Consider the following 22,542-nt stretch of genomic DNA (forward strand, 5'->3'; position numbering starts at 1 on the left):
CAGCAACATGACTGCAGACAAGTTCTACAGACATACAGGCATATGTTCTCCTTGACCCCCAGTCAGACTAACTGGTGTACCCATGTGGTGGACACTGGTGACAGTCTTCCTGTAAAGAGCAAGATTTACAGGCAACCTGACCACGTCAGGGACTGTATAAAGACTGAGGTGCAAAAGATGCTGGAATTAGGTGTCATTGAACCTTCAGAGAGCCCCTGGGCTAGCCCAGTGGTTCTGGTCCCCAAACCTCACACCAAAGATGGCAAGAGAGAGATGAGGTTCTGTGTGGATTACAGAGGACTCAATGCTGTCACCAGGACAGATGCACACCCTATTCCAAGGGCAGATGAGCTCATTGACAAGTTGGCTTCTGCCAAATATTTGAGCACATTTGACTTAACAGCTGGCTACTGGCAAATCAGGTTAGCTGAGGAGTCTAAAGCCAAGACAGCATTTTCTACCCCTAGTGGGCATTATCAGTTTGTGGTGATGCCCTTTGGTTTGAAAAATGCACCTGCCACCTTCCAAAGGTTGGTGAACCAAGTCCTCACTGGGTTGGATGACTTTTGTGCAGCTTATCTGGACGATATTGCTGTCTTTAGCTCCACCTGGGAGGATCACCTGATCCACCTGAAGGAAGTGCTTGAGGCTCTGCAGAAGGCAGGCCTCACTATCAAGGCAACAAAGTGCCAGATAGGGCAGAGCAAGGTTGTATACCTGGGCCACCTTGTAGGTGGAGGCCAAGTTCAACCACTGGAGAGTAAGATCCAGACCATCAAGGACTGGTCCCCTCCAACTACCCAGACTCAGGTCAGAGCTTTCTTGGGCCTGACTGGGTACTACAGGAAGTTTGTTAAGAACTATGGGTCCATTGTGACTCCTCTTAATGATCTGACATCCAAGAAGATGCCCAAAAAGGTTCAGTGGACAGAAATCTGTCAAAAGGCATTTGATGACCTGAAGAAGGCCATGTGCTCTGCACCTATCCTGAAGAGTCCTGACTACTCAAGAGAGTTCATTGTCCAAACAGATGCTTCTGAGTTGGGAGTGGGAGCAGTGCTTTCACAGCTTAATGTAGATGGCCAGGACCAGCCCATTGCTTTCATTAGCAGAAGGCTGACCCCCAGAGAGAAACGTTGGTCAGCTATAGAGAGGGAGGCCTTTGCTGTGGTGTGGGCCCTGAAGAAGTTGAGACCATACTTATTTGGCACTCACTTCAAGATTCAGACCGACCATAAGCCCCTCCTATGGCTTAATCAGATGAAGGGTGAAAACCCCAAACTACTCAGGTGGTCCATTTCCCTACAGGGGATGGACTTTACAGTGGAGCACCGCCCAGGGACTGACCATGGCAACGCAGATGGTCTCTCCAGGTACTTCCACTTAGAACATGAAGACACAACTGGTCAAGGTTAGTCTAATGTCCCTGCGTTTGGGGGGGGGTTATGTAGGAGAGTAGGGTCTGCTATCCTATGGTCACCCCAAATTTTTGCTTTTTGCTTCACTGGTTTCTGACTTAATGTGGCTGTGGGCCTGCTAATCAGACCCACAGCCTGCTGTTCTCTCTCTAAATTGATGCCCATGCACTCTAGGTGCATTACGAATTGGAACTGGTTCACCTTATGAGCCCCTGTAATAGTGCACCCTAGGTGCCCAGGGCATAGGTGTATCCAAGGCCTACCAGGGGCTGCAGCACGTATTGTGCCACCCCTGGCCTGGCCTCCATCTTTGACACAACTGGCTGATCACTCAGCTGGGGTAAGTCGGTGTAACCACCTCTTACTTAGGTACAGTATGTCTGTGCCTAACCCTAAACTGGACACATATGTTCCTATCAGCCACTCCTATGGAAGGCCTCATCAATCCTGGAGGCAGAGTGCTTGGAAATATGTGAGATGGTGCTCTGGCATGAGCTGAGCCTGTCTGCAGCTGTCGGGAACAACTCCCTAAGCTGGTCCGGGATATTGCCATACCATATACTCTTAAGTGCATTATAATCCTCGCGGTTAAATGCTAACTTTGGTTTGGCTTTATCAAAACATGTCGAGTAAGGTGTCATACGAATTGGAATACTATCCCCTCGCCAATTCTGGCGACGGGGATAGCATTCCACCCTTCTAGAGGGACACGACATGTGCGTAGCCTTAACCCCGGTTAAAGTTAAACAGAGCCTCAGCTTCACAAAATGGACGCTGCCACCACAGACACAAGTCTGGCCTCCTGCTGCTGACCGAAACTCGGCAGATGGTGGCCTGGACAAAGGGTTTCCTGCCTTGGGAGGTGCGAGCACCACCCCAGACAGGATTTTGTGTATTGGGTAGGACAGGGCTGAATAGAATCAGACATGCCCGGGGCACACAAGGTGTCCCCGTGCATAGGCCAGCCCAAACCGGTTCTGGGGCCTTCCAGCCCCAGTCCTGGCGCGGAGCTGGACAAAGGAAAGGGGGTGTAACCGCCCCCCTTCCTGGTTCCTCCCAGAGGAGGGACCTAGTAGGTGATCCACCCCCTAGATTGGAATAAGAGGGGGAGCAGTGCCATTGCACGGCAGATCATCCCGAAATCAACTTAAACTAAGAAGAAGACTGGACTTCGACATTCTGCTGCACAGAAGACTGAAGAAGAATCTCCCTTGTGGCCAAGGAGTGACCACCCTGTGAACACAGGTACCAACCAGCAACTCGACGTCTGCTTTGCCGCCGCCTCCCGCCGGAGCCCGAGCCCAGAGCCCGACAAGAACCAGATTCCCAGACCTCTCAGACCCCGATCCACAGTCCCTGCAAAGAAGGGACCCGTGGAGGCACCGAGTGACGTGGGACCGGACCTCTTGAAAGACACCCGAAAAGCTGACTGCGCAGCTTCTGAGGCATCCTCGACGTTGTGCTTTGGGGATTGAGAACCCCCACCACCGAGCAGCCCTTGCACCGAAGATCAGCCCTCCAGCATCTCCACGATCTGCGTGGGGCCCTTTTGCATTGTGCCACTCGACGCGCCATCCCGGCCACTAGCCACGCGGCCAGCGGCCAACTTGGCGACGAACCCGAAGATTTAAACAGCAGGTCTGGTTGCTCCAGACCTACCCAAGCTCCTGTGAAAAGGAGCACCCGCTCTGACCTTGCTGGTCCGAGTGAACAGCATCTTTCAACTTCTGCGTGGCTTGCATTTGCCAAGGCCTGTTTGCTCCGATCAGGTCGCCGACACCGCCAACAGCGAGAAGCCTACGTGGGACAGCTCGTGACCGACTCCTGGACGTCCTCGACCCCGGGTATCCACGTGGCTGCAGAAAGAAGCTACCCGACAACGCCTGTTTGCACCCGACATCGCCTGGTTCCAATCTGGTTCCACGGTAGTCACTGGCTAGTGACTTTGAACACTGTCCCCTCTGCTTTCAGGTCTTCAACTCTTCAGATCCACCCTTGGATCCACCGGAACTCTTCTCATCGAGCCGCCTGCAGCATCTTCAGCTCCAAGCACCATCGACCAGCGTGACGAAACCCGACACATCTTCGACCCTGTGCACCCGCTTCCTGTGGGTGAGGTAACTCAGCTCCGCCGGTGCTCCTGCACTGGTACACATCCCAAGGGCCTGTGTTTTAAGTTTCAGCTCCGTAGGTCACTCGGAAGGTTCCTAACTTTCTAACTTTGTGCTTTTTACGCACCATAGACTTTGTATTGAGAAGTGCGTGCACTTTGAACACTGCACCCGAGTCCCGTGGGCCTTTCCCGACTTAGTTAACTCCAGTCTCGAATAGCTCCAGCGATTCCCAAGGCCCTAGGCCTCTTCACTTTCCTTTAGGTATCTCTTATACCACTTATTTAGTATATGGTTTAGGTGGCCCCTAGGGCTCATCCATATTGTGCAACTTTTGTGTATTTTAAACTGTCTTGTGATTTAACGCTTGTGCTTCTGTGCTCATAAAGAGTCCAGGGGATTTTAATAGTTAATAAATCAATATATATTTTCAATATATCTGTGTGGTGTCCCTTTCATTTGGTATTCAAGGGGGTTGTGTATGGTATAACAGCTGGCTTCACATGCCTTTCAGAGTTTAGCCTAAGACCGCTTTGTCCACGTTACCAATAGGATAACTGGTCTACAAGGTTGAATTACAACCATCATCATAAGGGTTGCTTGGCATGGTACAAAGTGATCACTAGAACTAGTGAGCATTATATACCAGGCCAACTTCTCACAATGAGCTTTCTTCCGTGAGAAGGAAACACTATCGTTCTAAAGTGAGATAGTGCATTTCAACCTCAAAGGCATCAAATTCCTCAAATGGAACATTGCTAGCGCCAGGATCTAAAGCAGGCTTTCGTAGTGTTGAAGGTAGTCAGTTTTTTTTAAATATCATGACCAACACAATGTGATCCATATTACTTCCATATTGACAGAAAATATATTCAGGCACAGGCTCCCACTAGAAGGTAATGAGGACATTCAAATGCGGTGAACGTCTTTTTAATGCCTAAAGGAATGATTGTGAGTTTTACTTACCATATAAATTGATCAAATGATGCCGTATGCCGGAAGACTTGCTTTTTTTTTTTTTCTTCAGTCTCGGCAATGCAGAGAAATTCTGTGGTGAAACACTGCCCCTGCTGGCCATTCAGTATAATCTGCAGATGGAAAAGTCGACTGTTAGAACAATTTTTACAAAGGGTAAACAGATCAATACTATGGAGTCTATATTATTGTGAAAATCAACAGCTCATCAGAAAATCAAATCCCAATTAGTGTTTTTAACCTCCCATACTTCTTTGAATCCCACGCCTCACTTGCTAACACTCTCTAAACAATTGTAGCACATACATTGGGACACAGATATATTGATCTTTTTGCCAGCCAAGTGGCAGTGAACCCTTCTGAATTCATTTGTTTTAGGATATGGTACCCTGGTAGAAATTAAGCCAGCTGATAAGTTGAGAGAGGAAGGGTTATGCTACAGTTAATGGGAATAATAAAATCAATGAATAGCATATTTACCATCCTCATTTTAGCCAATTTCTACCAGTTCAGCAATAGTAAAGTTGAGACTCTTCTGCTCAAACGTACGTTCATACAAATTCAGAAGTCTCAAAAAATGCCCCAATTTCTTTCATCTTAACATCTTAGTTTGCAGTAGGGCATCCTGTCTACCCTACTACTCATTTAATTACCAAGAAGAATGTATCCTACTGTTTAATAGGCAACAGAGTGGCCCTCATGTCAGACAACATCTTGTTTTTGCTTTATGATGTCAGCTTGCTAGGCAACAGAGTGGCCCTCAGGTCAGACAACATTCTTGCTTTAGCTTTATGATATCAGAGCACCAGTGGACCAATTGTTCTTGTGGGAGCTGACCACACAGGAGGATGAGATTTCAGAAGTTATGCAGTAGGTTACTATCTGTGTTTGTAAGGCAAGTAGGAGGGGGAATGGTAAAGGACGCTGAACCACTCAAAGCATAGGGGCCTTTTTGAAAGTGGGCTGGGGATACAAAAATAGAGATTATCCCTGACACCAATCCATCTAGAGTGTCAGAGCCCAACATGCAAAGTGCAGGGGAAGTGGTTAAATGAGCTTTCTTCCGTGAGAATCAAACACTATCGTTCTAAAGTGAGATAGTGCATTTCAACCTCAAAGGCATAAAAATTCCTCAAATGGAACATTGCTAGCGCCAGGATCTAAAGCAGGCTTTCGTAGTGTTGAAGGTAGTCAGTTTTTTTTAAATATCATGACCAACACAATGTGATCCATATTACTTCCATATTGACAGAAAATATATTCAGGCACAGGCTCCCACTAGAAGGTAATGAGGACATTCAAATGCGGTGAACGTCTTTTTAATGCCTAAAGGAATGATTGTGAGTTTTACTTACCATATAAATTGATCAAATGAAGCCGTATGCCGGAAGACTTGCTTTTTATTTTTTTCTTCAGTCTCGGCAATGCAGAGAAATTCTGTGGTGAAACACTGCCCCTGCTGGCCATTCAGTATAATCTGCAGATGGAAAAGTCGACTGTTAGAACAATTTTTACAAAGGGTAAACAGATCAATACTATGGAGTCTATATTATTGTGAAAAGCAACAGCTCACCAGAAAATCAAATCCCAATTAGTGTTTTTAACCTCCCATACTTCTTTGAATCCCACGCCTCACTTGCTAACACTCTCTAAACAACTGTAGCACATACATTGGGACACAGATATATTGATCTTTTTGCCAGCCAAGTGGCGGTGAACCCTTCTGAATTCATTTGTTTTAGGATATGGTACACTGGTAGAAATTAAGCCAGCTGATAAGTTGAGAGAGGAAGGGTTATGCTACAGTTAATGGGAATAATAAAATCAATGAATAGCATATTTACCATCCTCATTTTAGCCAATTTCTACCAGTTCAGCAATAGTAAAGTTGAGACTCTTCTGCTCAAACGTACTTTCATACAAATTCAGAAGTCTCAAAAAAGGCCCCAATTTCTTTCATCTTAACATCTTAGTTTGCAGTAGGGCATCCTGTCTACCCTACTACTCATTTAATTACCAAGAAGAACGTATCCTACTGTTTAATAGGCAACAGAGTGGCCCTCATGTCAGACAACATCCTGTTTTTGCTTTATGATGTCAGCTTGCTAGGCAACAGAGTGGCCCTCAGGTCAGACAACATTCTTGCTTTAGCTTTATGATATCAGAGCACCAGTGGACCAATTGTTCTTGTGGGAGCTGACCACACAGGAGGATGAGATTTCAGAAGTTATGCAGTAGGTTACTATCTGTGTTTGTAAGGCAAGTAGGAGGGGGAATGGTAAAGGACGCTGAACCACTCAAAGCATAGGGGCCTTTTTGAAAGTGGGCTGGGGATACAAAAATAGAGATTATCCCTGACACCAATCCATCTAGAGTGTCAGAGCCCAACATGCAAAGTGCAGGGGAAGTGGTTAAATGAGCTTTCTTCCGTGAGAATCAAACACTATCGTTCTAAAGTGAGATAGTGCATTTCAACCTCAAAGGCATAAAAATTCCTCAAATGGAACATTGCTAGCGCCAGGATCTAAAGCAGGCTTTCGTAGTGTTGAAGGTAGTCAGTTTTTTTTAAATATCATGACCAACACAATGTGATCCATATTACTTCCATATTGACAGAAAATATATTCAGGCACAGGCTCCCACTAGAAGGTAATGAAGACATTCAAATGCGGTGAACGTCTTTTTAATGCCTAAAGGAATGATTGTGAGTTTTACTTACCATATAAATTGATCAAATGAAGCCGTATGCCGGAAGACTTGCTTTTTATTTTTTTCTTCAGTCTCGGCAATGCAGAGAAATTCTGTGGTGAAACACTGCCCCTGCTGGCCATTCAGTATAATCTGCAGATGGAAAAGTCGACTGTTAGAACAATTTTTACAAAGGGTAAACAGATCAATACTATGGAGTCTATATTATTGTGAAAAGCAACAGCTCACCAGAAAATCAAATCCCAATTAGTGTTTTTAACCTCCCATACTTCTTTGAATCCCACGCCTCACTTGCTAACACTCTCTAAACAACTGTAGCACATACATTGGGACACAGATATATTGATCTTTTTGCCAGCCAAGTGGCGGTGAACCCTTCTGAATTCATTTGTTTTAGGATATGGTACACTGGTAGAAATTAAGCCAGCTGATAAGTTGAGAGAGGAAGGGTTATGCTACAGTTAATGGGAATAATAAAATCAATGAATAGCATATTTACCATCCTCATTTTAGCCAATTTCTACCAGTTCAGCAATAGTAAAGTTGAGACTCTTCTGCTCAAACGTACGTTCATACAAATTCAGAAGTCTCAAAAAATGCCCCAATTTCTTTCATCTTAACATCTTAGTTTGCAGTAGGGCATCCTGTCTACCCTACTACTCATTTAATTACCAAGAAGAATGTATCCTACTGTTTAATAGGCAACAGAGTGGCCCTCATGTCAGACAACATCTTGTTTTTGCTTTATGATGTCAGCTTGCTAGGCAACAGAGTGGCCCTCAGGTCAGACAACATTCTTGCTTTAGCTTTATGATATCAGAGCACCAGTGGACCAATTGTTCTTGTGGGAGCTGACCACACAGGAGGATGAGATTTCAGAAGTTATGCAGTAGGTTACTATCTGTGTTTGTAAGGCAAGTAGGAGGGGGAATGGTAAAGGACGCTGAACCACTCAAAGCATAGGGGCCTTTTTGAAAGTGGGCTGGGGATACAAAAATAGAGATTATCCCTGACACCAATCCATCTAGAGTGTCAGAGCCCAACATGCAAAGTGCAGGGGAAGTGGTTAAATGAGCTTTCTTCCGTGAGAAGGAAACACTATCGTTCTAAAGTGAGATAGTGCATTTCAAACTCAAAGGCAGCAAATTCCTCAAATGGAACATTGCTAGCGCCAAGATCTAAAGCAGGCTTTCGTAGTGTTGAAGGTAGTCAGTTTTTTTTAAATATCATGACCAACACAATGTGATCCATATTACTTCCATATTGACAGAAAATATGTTCAGGCACAGGCTCCCAATAGAAGGTAATGAGGACATTCAAATGCTGTGAACGTCTTTTTAATGCCTAAAGGAATGATTGTGAGTTTTACTTACCATATAAATTGGTCAAATGATGCCGTATGCCGGAAGACTTGCTTTTTTTTTTTTCTTCAGTCTCGGCAACGCAGAGAAATTCTGTGGTGAAACACTGCCCCTGCTGGCCATTCGGTATAATCTGCAGATGGAAAAGTCCACTGTTAGAACAATTTTTACAAAGGGTAAACAGATCAATACTATGGAGTCTATATTATTGTGAAAATCAACAGCTCATTAGAAAATCAAATCCCAATTAGTGTTTTTAACCTCCCATACTTCTTTGAATCCCACGCCTCACTTGCTAACACTCTCTAAACAACTGTAGCACATACATTGGGACACAGATATATTGATCTTTTTGCCAGCCAAGTGGCGGTGAACCCTTCTGAATTCATTTGTTTTAGGATATGGTACACTGGTAGAAATTAAGCCAGCTGATAAGTTGAGAGAGGAAGGGTTATGCTACAGTTAATGGGAATAATAAAATCAATGAATAGCATATTTACCATCCTCATTTTAGCCAATTTCTACCAGTTCAGCAATAGTAAAGTTGAGACTCTTCTGCTCAAACGTACTTTCATACAAATTCAGAAGTCTCAAAAAAGGCCCCAATTTCTTTCATCTTAACATCTTAGTTTGCAGTAGGGCATCCTGTCTACCCTACTACTCATTTAATTACCAAGAAGAACGTATCCTACTGTTTAATAGGCAACAGAGTGGCCCTCATGTCAGACAACATCCTGTTTTTGCTTTATGATGTCAGCTTGCTAGGCAACAGAGTGGCCCTCAGGTCAGACAACATTCTTGCTTTAGCTTTATGATATCAGAGCACCAGTGGACCAATTGTTCTTGTGGGAGCTGACCACACAGGAGGATGAGATTTCAGAAGTTATGCAGTAGGTTACTATCTGTGTTTGTAAGGCAAGTAGGAGGGGGAATGGTAAAGGACGCTGAACCACTCAAAGCATAGGGGCCTTTTTGAAAGTGGGCTGGGGATACAAAAATAGAGATTATCCCTGACACCAATCCATCTAGAGTGTCAGAGCCCAACATGCAAAGTGCAGGGGAAGTGGTTAAATGAGCTTTCTTCCGTGAGAATCAAACACTATCGTTCTAAAGTGAGATAGTGCATTTCAACCTCAAAGGCATAAAAATTCCTCAAATGGAACATTGCTAGCGCCAGGATCTAAAGCAGGCTTTCGTAGTGTTGAAGGTAGTCAGTTTTTTTTAAATATCATGACCAACACAATGTGATCCATATTACTTCCATATTGACAGAAAATATATTCAGGCACAGGCTCCCACTAGAAGGTAATGAGGACATTCAAATGCGGTGAACGTCTTTTTAATGCCTAAAGGAATGATTGTGAGTTTTACTTACCATATAAATTGATCAAATGAAGCCGTATGCCGGAAGACTTGCTTTTTATTTTTTTCTTCAGTCTCGGCAATGCAGAGAAATTCTGTGGTGAAACACTGCCCCTGCTGGCCATTCAGTATAATCTGCAGATGGAAAAGTCGACTGTTAGAACAATTTTTACAAAGGGTAAACAGATCAATACTATGGAGTCTATATTATTGTGAAAAGCAACAGCTCACCAGAAAATCAAATCCCAATTAGTGTTTTTAACCTCCCATACTTCTTTGAATCCCACGCCTCACTTGCTAACACTCTCTAAACAATTGTAGCACATACATTGGGACACAGATATATTGATCTTTTTGCCAGCCAAGTGGCAGTGAACCCTTCTGAATTCATTTGTTTTAGGATATGGTACCCTGGTAGAAATTAAGCCAGCTGATAAGTTGAGAGAGGAAGGGTTATGCTACAGTTAATGGGAATAATAAAATCAATGAATAGCATATTTACCATCCTCATTTTAGCCAATTTCTACCAGTTCAGCAATAGTAAAGTTGAGACTCTTCTGCTCAAACGTACGTTCATACAAATTCAGAAGTCTCAAAAAATGCCCCAATTTCTTTCATCTTAACATCTTAGTTTGCAGTAGGGCATCCTGTCTACCCTACTACTCATTTAATTACCAAGAAGAATGTATCCTACTGTTTAATAGGCAACAGAGTGGCCCTCATGTCAGACAACATCTTGTTTTTGCTTTATGATGTCAGCTTGCTAGGCAACAGAGTGGCCCTCAGGTCAGACAACATTCTTGCTTTAGCTTTATGATGTCAGAGCACCAGTGGACCAATTGTTCTTGTGGGAGCTGACCACACAGGAGGATGAGATTTCAGAAGTTATGCAGTAGGTTACTATCTGTGTTTGTAAGGCAAGTAGGAGGGGGAATGGTAAAGGACGCTGAACCACTCAAAGCATAGGGGCCTTTTTGAAAGTGGGCTGGGGATACAAAAATAGAGATTATCCCTGACACCAATCCATCTAGTGTGTCAGAGCCCAACATGCAAAGTGCAGGGGAAGTGGTTAAATGAGCTTTCTTCCGTGAGAAGGAAACACTATCGTTCTAAAGTGAGATAGTGCATTTCAACCTCAAAGGCATCAAATTCCTCAAATGGAACATTGCTAGCGCCAGGATCTAAAGCAGGCTTTCGTAGTGTTGAAGGTAGTCAGTTTTTTTTAAATATCATGACCAACACAATGTGATCCATATTACTTCCATATTGACAGAAAATATATTCAGGCACAGGCTCCCACTAGAAGGTAATGAGGACATTCAAATGCGGTGAACGTCTTTTTAATGCCTAAAGGAATGATTGTGAGTTTTACTTACCATATAAATTGATCAAATGATGCCGTATGCCGGAAGACTTGCTTTTTTTTTTTTTCTTCAGTCTCGGCAATGCAGAGAAATTCTGTGGTGAAACACTGCCCCTGCTGGCCATTCAGTATAATCTGCAGATGGAAAAGTCGACTGTTAGAACAATTTTTACAAAGGGTAAACAGATCAATACTATGGAGTCTATATTATTGTGAAAATCAACAGCTCATCAGAAAATCAAATCCCAATTAGTGTTTTTAACCTCCCATACTTCTTTGAATCCCACGCCTCACTTGCTAACACTCTCTAAACAATTGTAGCACATACATTGGGACACAGATATATTGATCTTTTTGCCAGCCAAGTGGCAGTGAACCCTTCTGAATTCATTTGTTTTAGGATATGGTACCCTGGTAGAAATTAAGCCAGCTGATAAGTTGAGAGAGGAAGGGTTATGCTACAGTTAATGGGAATAATAAAATCAATGAATAGCATATTTACCATCCTCATTTTAGCCAATTTCTACCAGTTCAGCAATAGTAAAGTTGAGACTCTTCTGCTCAAACGTACGTTCATACAAATTCAGAAGTCTCAAAAAATGCCCCAATTTCTTTCATCTTAACATCTTAGTTTGCAGTAGGGCATCCTGTCTACCCTACTACTCATTTAATTACCAAGAAGAATGTATCCTACTGTTTAATAGGCAACAGAGTGGCCCTCATGTCAGACAACATCTTGTTTTTGCTTTATGATGTCAGCTTGCTAGGCAACAGAGTGGCCCTCAGGTCAGACAACATTCTTGCTTTAGCTTTATGATATCAGAGCACCAGTGGACCAATTGTTCTTGTGGGAGCTGACCACACAGGAGGATGAGATTTCAGAAGTTATGCAGTAGGTTACTATCTGTGTTTGTAAGGCAAGTAGGAGGGGGAATGGTAAAGGACGCTGAACCACTCAAAGCATAGGGGCCTTTTTGAAAGTGGGCTGGGGATACAAAAATAGAGATTATCCCTGACACCAATCCATCTAGAGTGTCAGAGCCCAACATGCAAAGTGCAGGGGAAGTGGTTAAATGAGCTTTCTTCCGTGAGAATCAAACACTATTGTTCTAAAGTGAGATAGTGCATTTCAACCTCAAAGGCATAAAAATTCCTCAAATGGAACATTGCTAGCGCCAGGATCTAAAGCAGGCTTTCGTAGTGTTGAAGGTAGTCAGTTTTTTTTAAATATCATGACCAACACAATGTGATCCATATTACTTCCATATTGACAGAAAATATATTCAGGCACAGGCTCCCACTAGAAGGTAATGAGGACATTCAAATGCGGTGAACGTCTTTTTAATGCCTAAAGGAATGATTGTGAGTTTTACTTACCATATAAATTGATCAAATGAAGCCGTATGCCGGAAGACTTGCTTTTTATTTTTTTCTTCAGTCTCGGCAATGCAGAGAAATTCTGTGGTGAAACACTGCCCCTGCTGGCCATTCAGTATAATCTGCAGATGGAAAAGTCGACTGTTAGAACAATTTTTACAAAGGGTAAACAGATCAATACTATGGAGTCTATATTATTGTGAAAAGCAACAGCTCACCAGAAAATCAAATCCCAATTAGTGTTTTTAACCTCCCATACTTCTTTGAATCCCACGCCTCACTTGCTAACACTCTCTAAACAATTGTAGCACATACATTGGGACACAGATATATTGATCTTTTTGCCAGCCAAGTGGCAGTGAACCCTTCTGAATTCATTTGTTTTAGGATATGGTACCCTGGTAGAAATTAAGCCAGCTGATAAGTTGAGAGAGGAAGGGTTATGCTACAGTTAATGGGAATAATAAAATCAATGAATAGCATATTTACCATCCTCATTTTAGCCAATTTCTACCAGTTCAGCAATAGTAAAGTTGAGACTCTTCTGCTCAAACGTACGTTCATACAAATTCAGAAGTCTCAAAAAATGCCCCAATTTCTTTCATCTTAACATCTTAGTTTGCAGTAGGGCATCCTGTCTACCCTACTACTCATTTAATTACCAAGAAGAATGTATCCTACTGTTTAATAGGCAACAGAGTGGCCCTCATGTCAGACAACATCTTGTTTTTGCTTTATGATGTCAGCTTGCTAGGCAACAGAGTGGCCCTCAGGTCAGACAACATTCTTGCTTTAGCTTTATGATGTCAGAGCACCAGTGGACCAATTGTTCTTGTGGGAGCTGACCACACAGGAGGATGAGATTTCAGAAGTTATGCAGTAGGTTACTATCTGTGTTTGTAAGGCAAGTAGGAGGGGGAATGGTAAAGGACGCTGAACCACTCAAAGCATAGGGGCCTTTTTGAAAGTGGGCTGGGGATACAAAAATAGAGATTATCCCTGACACCAATCCATCTAGAGTGTCAGAGCCCAACATGCAAAGTGCAGGGGAAGTGGTTAAATGAGCTTTCTTCCGTGAGAAGGAAACACTATCGTTCTAAAGTGAGATAGTGCATTTCAACCTCAAAGGCATCAAATTCCTCAAATGGAACATTGCTAGCGCCAGGATCTAAAGCAGGCTTTCGTAGTGTTGAAGGTAGTCAGTTTTTTTTAAATATCATGACCAACACAATGTGATCCATATTACTTCCATATTGACAGAAAATATATTCAGGCACAGGCTCCCACTAGAGGGTAATGAGGACATTCAAATGCGGTGAACGTCTTTTTAATGCCTAAAGGAATGATTGTGAGTTTTACTTACCATATAAATTGATCAAATGATGCCGTATGCCGGAAGACTTGCTTTTTTTTTTTTTCTTCAGTCTCGGCAATGCAGAGAAATTCTGTGGTGAAACACTGCCCCTGCTGGCCATTCAGTATAATCTGCAGATGGAAAAGTCGACTGTTAGAACAATTTTTACAAAGGGTAAACAGATCAATACTATGGAGTCTATATTATTGTGAAAATCAACAGCTCATTAGAAAATCAAATCCCAATTAGTGTTTTTAACCTCCCATACTTCTTTGAATCCCACGCCTCACTTGCTAACACTCTCTAAACAATTGTAGCACATACATTGGGACACAGATATATTGATCTTTTTGCCAGCCAAGTGGCAGTGAACCCTTCTGAATTCATTTGTTTTAGGATATGGTACCCTGGTAGAAATTAAGCCAGCTGATAAGTTGAGAGAGGAAGGGTTATGCTACAGTTAATGGGAATAATAAAATCAATGAATAGCATATTTACCATCCTCATTTTAGCCAATTTCTACCAGTTCAGCAATAGTAAAGTTGAGACTCTTCTGCTCAAACGTACGTTCATACAAATTCAGAAGTCTCAAAAAATGCCCCAATTTCTTTCATCTTAACATCTTAGTTTGCAGTAGGGCATCCTGTCTACCCTACTACTCATTTAATTACCAAGAAGAATGTATCCTACTGTTTAATAGGCAACAGAGTGGCCCTCATGTCAGACAACATCTTGTTTTTGCTTTATGATGTCAGCTTGCTAGGCAACAGAGTGGCCCTCAGGTCAGACAACATTCTTGCTTTAGCTTTATGATATCAGAGCACCAGTGGACCAATTGTTCTTGTGGGAGCTGACCACACAGGAGGATGAGATTTCAGAAGTTATGCAGTAGGTTACTATCTGTGTTTGTAAGGCAAGTAGGAGGGGGAATGGTAAAGGACGCTGAACCACTCAAAGCATAGGGGCCTTTTTGAAAGTGGGCTGGGGATACAAAAATAGAGATTATCCCTGACACCAATCCATCTAGAGTGTCAGAGCCCAACATGCAAAGTGCAGGGGAAGTGGTTAAATGAGCTTTCTTCCGTGAGAATCAAACACTATCGTTCTAAAGTGAGATAGTGCATTTCAACCTCAAAGGCAGCAAATTCCTCAAATGGAACATTGCTAGCGCCAGGATCTAAAGCAGGCTTTCGTAGTGTTGAAGGTAGTCAGTTTTTTTTAAATATCATGACCAACACAATGTGATCCATATTACTTCCATATTGACAGAAAATATATTCAGGCACAGGCTCCCAATAGAAGGTAATGAGGACATTCAAATGCTGTGAACGTCTTTTTAATGCCTAAAGGAATGATTGTGAGTTTTACTTACCATATAAATTGGTCAAATGATGCCGTATGCCGGAAGACTTGCTTTTTTTTTTTCTTCAGTCTCGGCAACGCAGAGAAATTCTGTGGTGAAACACTGCCCCTGCTGGCCATTCGGTATAATCTGCAGATGGAAAAGTCCACTGTTAGAACAATTTTTACAAAGGGTAAACAGATCAATACTATGGAGTCTATATTATTGTGAAAATCAACAGCTCATTAGAAAATCAAATCCCAATTAGTGTTTTTAACCTCCCATACTTCTTTGAATCCCACGCCTCACTTGCTAACACTCTCTAAACAACTGTAGCACATACATTGGGACACAGATATATTGATCTTTTTGCCAGCCCCTCATGTCAGACAACATCTTGTTTTTGCTTTATGATGTCAGCTTGCTAGGCAACAGAGTGGCCCTCAGGTCAGACAACATTCTTGCTTTAGCTTTATGATATCAGAGCACCAGTGGACCAATTGTTCTTGTGGGAGCTGACCACACAGGAGGATGAGATTTCAGAAGTTATGCAGTAGGTTACTATCTGTGTTTGTAAGGCAAGTAGGAGGGGGAATGGTAAAGGACGCTGAACCACTCAAAGCATAGGGGCCTTTTTGAAAGTGGGCTGGGGATACAAAAATAGAGATTATCCCTGACACCAATCCATCTAGAGTGTCAGAGCCCAACATGCAAAGTGCAGGGGAAGAGGTTAAATGAGCTTTCTTCCGTGAGAATCAAACACTATCGTTCTAAAGTGAGATAGTGCATTTCAACCTCAAAGGCAGCAAATTCCTCAAATGGAACATTGCTAGCGCCAGGATCTAAAGCAGGCTTTCGTAGTGTTGAAGGTAGTCAGTTTTTTTTAAATATCATGACCAACACAATGTGATCCATATTACTTCCATATTGACAGAAAATATATTCAGGCACAGGCTCCCAATAGAAGGTAATGAGGACATTCAAATGCTGTGAACGTCTTTTTAATGCCTAAAGGAATGATTGTGAGTTTTACTTACCATATAAATTGGTCAAATGATGCCGTATGCCGGAAGACTTGCTTTTTTTTTTTTCTTCAGTCTCGGCAACGCAGAGAAATTCTGTGGTGAAACACTGCCCCTGCTGGCCATTCGGTATAATCTGCAGATGGAAAAGTCCACTGTTAGAACAATTTTTACAAAGGGTAAACAGATCAATACTATGGAGTCTATATTATTGTGAAAATCAACAGCTCATCAGAAAATCAAATCCCAATTAGTGTTTTTAACCTCCCATACTTCTTTGAATCCCACGCCTCACTTGCTAACACTCTCTAAACAACTGTAGCACATACATTGGGACACAGATATATTGATCTTTTTGCCAGCCAAGTGGCAGTGAACCCTTCTGAATTCATTTGTTTTAGGATATGGTACCCTGGTAGAAATTAAGCCAGCTGATAAGTTGAGAGAGGAAGGGTTATGCTACAGTTAATGGGAATAATAAAATCAATGAATAGCATATTTACCATCCTCATTTTAGCCAATTTCTACCAGTTCAGCAATAGTAAAGTTGAGACTCTTCTGCTCAAACGTACGTTCATACAAATTCAGAAGTCTCAAAAAATGCCCCAATTTCTTTCATCTTAACATCTTAGTTTGCAGTAGGGCATCCTGTCTACCCTACTACTCATTTAATTACCAAGAAGAATGTATCCTACTGTTTAATAGGCAACAGAGTGGCCCTCATGTCAGACAACATCTTGTTTTTGCTTTATGATGTCAGCTTGCTAGGCAACAGAGTGGCCCTCAGGTCAGACAACATTCTTGCTTTAGCTTTATGATGTCAGAGCACCAGTGGACCAATTGTTCTTGTGGGAGCTGACCACACAGGAGGATGAGATTTCAGAAGTTATGCAGTAGGTTACTATCTGTGTTTGTAAGGCAAGTAGGAGGGGGAATGGTAAAGGACGCTGAACCACTCAAAGCATAGGGGCCTTTTTGAAAGTGGGCTGGGGATACAAAAATAGAGATTATCCCTGACACCAATCCATCTAGTGTGTCAGAGCCCAACATGCAAAGTGCAGGGGAAGTGGTTAAATGAGCTTTCTTCCGTGAGAAGGAAACACTATCGTTCTAAAGTGAGATAGTGCATTTCAACCTCAAAGGCATCAAATTCCTCAAATGGAACATTGCTAGCGCCAGGATCTAAAGCAGGCTTTCGTAGTGTTGAAGGTAGTCAGTTTTTTTTAAATATCATGACCAACACAATGTGATCCATATTACTTCCATATTGACAGAAAATATATTCAGGCACAGGCTCCCACTAGAAGGTAATGAGGACATTCAAATGCGGTGAACGTCTTTTTAATGCCTAAAGGAATGATTGTGAGTTTTACTTACCATATAAATTGATCAAATGATGCTGTATGCCGGAAGACTTGCTTTTTTTTTTTTCTTCAGTCTCGGCAATGCAGAGAAATTCTGTGGTGAAACACTGCCCCTGCTGGCCATTCAGTATAATCTGCAGATGGAAAAGTCGACTGTTAGAACAATTTTTACAAAGGGTAAACAGATCAATACTATGGAGTCTATATTATTGTGAAAATCAACAGCTCATCAGAAAATCAAATCCCAATTAGTGTTTTTAACCTCCCATACTTCTTTGAATCCCACGCCTCACTTGCTAACACTCTCTAAACAATTGTAGCACATACATTGGGACACAGATATATTGATCTTTTTGCCAGCCAAGTGGCAGTGAACCCTTCTGAATTCATTTGTTTTAGGATATGGTACCCTGGTAGAAATTAAGCCAGCTGATAAGTTGAGAGAGGAAGGGTTATGCTACAGTTAATGGGAATAATAAAATCAATGAATAGCATATTTACCATCCTCATTTTAGCCAATTTCTACCAGTTCAGCAATAGTAAAGTTGAGACTCTTCTGCTCAAACGTACGTTCATACAAATTCAGAAGTCTCAAAAAATGCCCCAATTTCTTTCATCTTAACATCTTAGTTTGCAGTAGGGCATCCTGTCTACCCTACTACTCATTTAATTACCAAGAAGAATGTATCCTACTGTTTAATAGGCAACAGAGTGGCCCTCATGTCAGACAACATCTTGTTTTTGCTTTATGATGTCAGCTTGCTAGGCAACAGAGTGGCCCTCAGGTCAGACAACATTCTTCCTTTAGCTTTATGATATCAGAGCACCAGTGGACCAATTGTTCTTGTGGGAGCTGACCACACAGGAGGATGAGATTTCAGAAGTTATGCAGTAGGTTACTATCTGTGTTTGTAAGGCAAGTAGGAGGGGGAATGGTAAAGGACGCTGAACCACTCAAAGCATAGGGGCCTTTTTGAAAGTGGGCTGGGGATACAAAAATAGAGATTATCCCTGACACCAATCCATCTAGAGTGTCAGAGCCCAACATGCAAAGTGCAGGGGAAGTGGTTAAATGAGCTTTCTTCCGTGAGAATCAAACACTATCGTTCTAAAGTGAGATAGTGCATTTCAACCTCAAAGGCATCAAATTCCTCAAATGGAACATTGCTAGCGCCAGGATCTAAAGCAGGCTTTCGTAGTGTTGAAGGTAGTCAGTTTTTTTTAAATATCATGACCAACACAATGTGATCCATATTACTTCCATATTGACAGAAAATATATTCAGGCACAGGCTCCCACTAGAAGGTAATGAGGACATTCAAATGCGGTGAACGTCTTTTTAATGCCTAAAGGAATGATTGTGAGTTTTACTTACCATATAAATTGATCAAATGATGCCGTATGCCGGAAGACTTGCTTTTTATTTTTTTCTTCAGTCTCGGCAATGCAGAGAAATTCTGTGGTGAAACACTGCCCCTGCTGGCCATTCAGTATAATCTGCAGATGGAAAAGTCGACTGTTAGAACAATTTTTACAAAGGGTAAACAGATCAATACTATGGAGTCTATATTATTGTGAAAATCAACAGCTCATCAGAAAATCAAATCCCAATTAGTGTTTTTAACCTCCCATACTTCTTTGAATCCCACGCCTCACTTGCTAACACTCTCTAAACAATTGTAGCACATACATTGGGACACAGATATATTGATCTTTTTGCCAGCCAAGTGGCAGTGAACCCTTCTGAATTCATTTGTTTTAGGATATGGTACATTGGTAGAAATTAAGCCAGCTGATAAGTTGAGAGAGGAAGGGTTATGCTACAGTTAATGGGAATAATAAAATCAATGAATAGCATATTTACCATCCTCATTTTAGCCAATTTCTACCAGTTCAGCAATAGTAAAGTTGAGACTCTTCTGCTCAAACGTACGTTCATACAAATTCAGAAGTCTCAAAAAATGCCCCAATTTCTTTCATCTTAACATTTTAGTTTGCAGTAGGGCATCCTGTCTACCCTACTACTCATTTAATTACCAAGAAGAATGTATCCTACTGTTTAACAGGCAACAGAGTGGCCCTCATGTCAGACAACATCTTGTTTTTGCTTTATGATGTCAGCTTGCTAGGCAACAGAGCTCAGGTCAGACAACATTCTTGCTTTAGCTTTATGATGTCAGAGCACCAGTGGACCAATTGTTCTTGTGGGAGCTGACCACACAGGAGGATGAGATTTCAGAAGTTATGCAGTAGGTTACTATCTGTGTTTGTAAGGCAAGTAGGAGGGGGAATGGTAAAGGACGCTGAACCACTCAAAGCATAGGGGCCTTTTTGAAAGTGGGCTGGGGATACAAAAATAGAGATTATCCCTGACACCAATCCATCTAGAGTGTCAGAGCCCAACATGCAAAGTGCAGGGGAAGTGGTTAAATGAGCTTTCTTCCGTGAGAAGGAAACACTATCGTTCTAAAGTGAGATAGTGCATTTCAACCTCAAAGGCATCAAATTCCTCAAATGGAACATTGCTAGCGCCAGGATCTAAAGCAGGCTTTCGTAGTGTTGAAGGTAGTCAGTTTTTTTTAAATATCATGACCAACACAATGTGATCCATATTACTTCCATATTGACAGAAAATATATTCAGGCACAGGCTCCCACTAGAGGGTAATGAGGACATTCAAATGCGGTGAACGTCTTTTTAATGCCTAAAGGAATGATTGTGAGTTTTACTTACCATATAAATTGATCAAATGATGCCGTATGCCGGAAGACTTGCTTTTTTTTTTTCTTCAGTCTCGGCAATGCAGAGAAATTCTGTGGTGAAACACTGCCCCTGCTGGCCATTCAGTATAATCTGCAGATGGAAAAGTCGACTGTTAGAACAATTTTTACAAAGGGTAAACAGATCAATACTATGGAGTCTATATTATTGTGAAAATCAACAGCTCATTAGAAAATCAAATCCCAATTAGTGTTTTTAACCTCCCATACTTCTTTGAATCCCACGCCTCACTTGCTAACACTCTCTAAACAATTGTAGCACATACATTGGGACACAGATATATTGATCTTTTTGCCAGCCAAGTGGCAGTGAACCCTTCTGAATTCATTTGTTTTAGGATATGGTACCCTGGTAGAAATTAAGCCAGCTGATAAGTTGAGAGAGGAAGGGTTATGCTACAGTTAATGGGAATAATAAAATCAATGAATAGCATATTTACCATCCTCATTTTAGCCAATTTCTACCAGTTCAGCAATAGTAAAGTTGAGACTCTTCTGCTCAAACGTACGTTCATACAAATTCAGAAGTCTCAAAAAATGCCCCAATTTCTTTCATCTTAACATCTTAGTTTGCAGTAGGGCATCCTGTCTACCCTACTACTCATTTAATTACCAAGAAGAATGTATCCTACTGTTTAATAGGCAACAGAGTGGCCCTCATGTCAGACAACATCTTGTTTTTGCTTTATGATGTCAGCTTGCTAGGCAACAGAGTGGCCCTCAGGTCAGACAACATTCTTGCTTTAGCTTTATGATGTCAGAGCACCAGTGGACCAATTGTTCTTGTGGGAGCTGACCACACAGGAGGATGAGATTTCAGAAGTTATGCAGTAGGTTACTATCTGTGTTTGTAAGGCAAGTAGGAGGGGGAATGGTAAAGGACGCTGAACCACTCAAAGCATAGGGGCCTTTTTGAAAGTGGGCTGGGGATACAAAAATAGAGATTATCCCTGACACCAATCCATCTAGAGTGTCAGAGCCCAACATGCAAAGTGCAGGGGAAGTGGTTAAATGAGCTTTCTTCCGTGAGAAGGAAACACTATCGTTCTAAAGTGAGATAGTGCATTTCAACCTCAAAGGCATCAAATTCCTCAAATGGAACATTGCTAGCGCCAGGATCTAAAGCAGGCTTTCGTAGTGTTGAAGGTAGTCAGTTTTTTTTAAATATCATGACCAACACAATGTGATCCATATTACTTCCATATTGACAGAAAATATATTCAGGCACAGGCTCCCACTAGAGGGTAATGAGGACATTCAAATGCGGTGAACGTCTTTTTAATGCCTAAAGGAATGATTGTGAGTTTTACTTACCATATAAATTGATCAAATGATGCCGTATGCCGGAAGACTTGCTTTTTTTTTTTTTCTTCAGTCTCGGCAATGCAGAGAAATTCTGTGGTGAAACACTGCCCCTGCTGGCCATTCAGTATAATCTGCAGATGGAAAAGTCGACTGTTAGAACAATTTTTACAAAGGGTAAACAGATCAATACTATGGAGTCTATATTATTGTGAAAATCAACAGCTCATTAGAAAATCAAATCCCAATTAGTGTTTTTAACCTCCCATACTTCTTTGAATCCCACGCCTCACTTGCTAACACTCTCTAAACAATTGTAGCACATACATTGGGACACAGATATATTGATCTTTTTGCCAGCCAAGTGGCAGTGAACCCTTCTGAATTCATTTGTTTTAGGATATGGTACCCTGGTAGAAATTAAGCCAGCTGATAAGTTGAGAGAGGAAGGGTTATGCTACAGTTAATGGGAATAATAAAATCAATGAATAGCATATTTACCATCCTCATTTTAGCCAATTTCTACCAGTTCAGCAATAGTAAAGTTGAGACTCTTCTGCTCAAACGTACGTTCATACAAATTCAGAAGTCTCAAAAAATGCCCCAATTTCTTTCATCTTAACATCTTAGTTTGCAGTAGGGCATCCTGTCTACCCTACTACTCATTTAATTACCAAGAAGAATGTATCCTACTGTTTAATA

This window comes from Lissotriton vulgaris, chromosome 5, assembly GCF_964263255.1.
Source record: "Lissotriton vulgaris chromosome 5, aLisVul1.2, whole genome shotgun sequence".
Classification (NCBI taxonomy): domain Eukaryota; kingdom Metazoa; phylum Chordata; class Amphibia; order Caudata; family Salamandridae; genus Lissotriton; species Lissotriton vulgaris.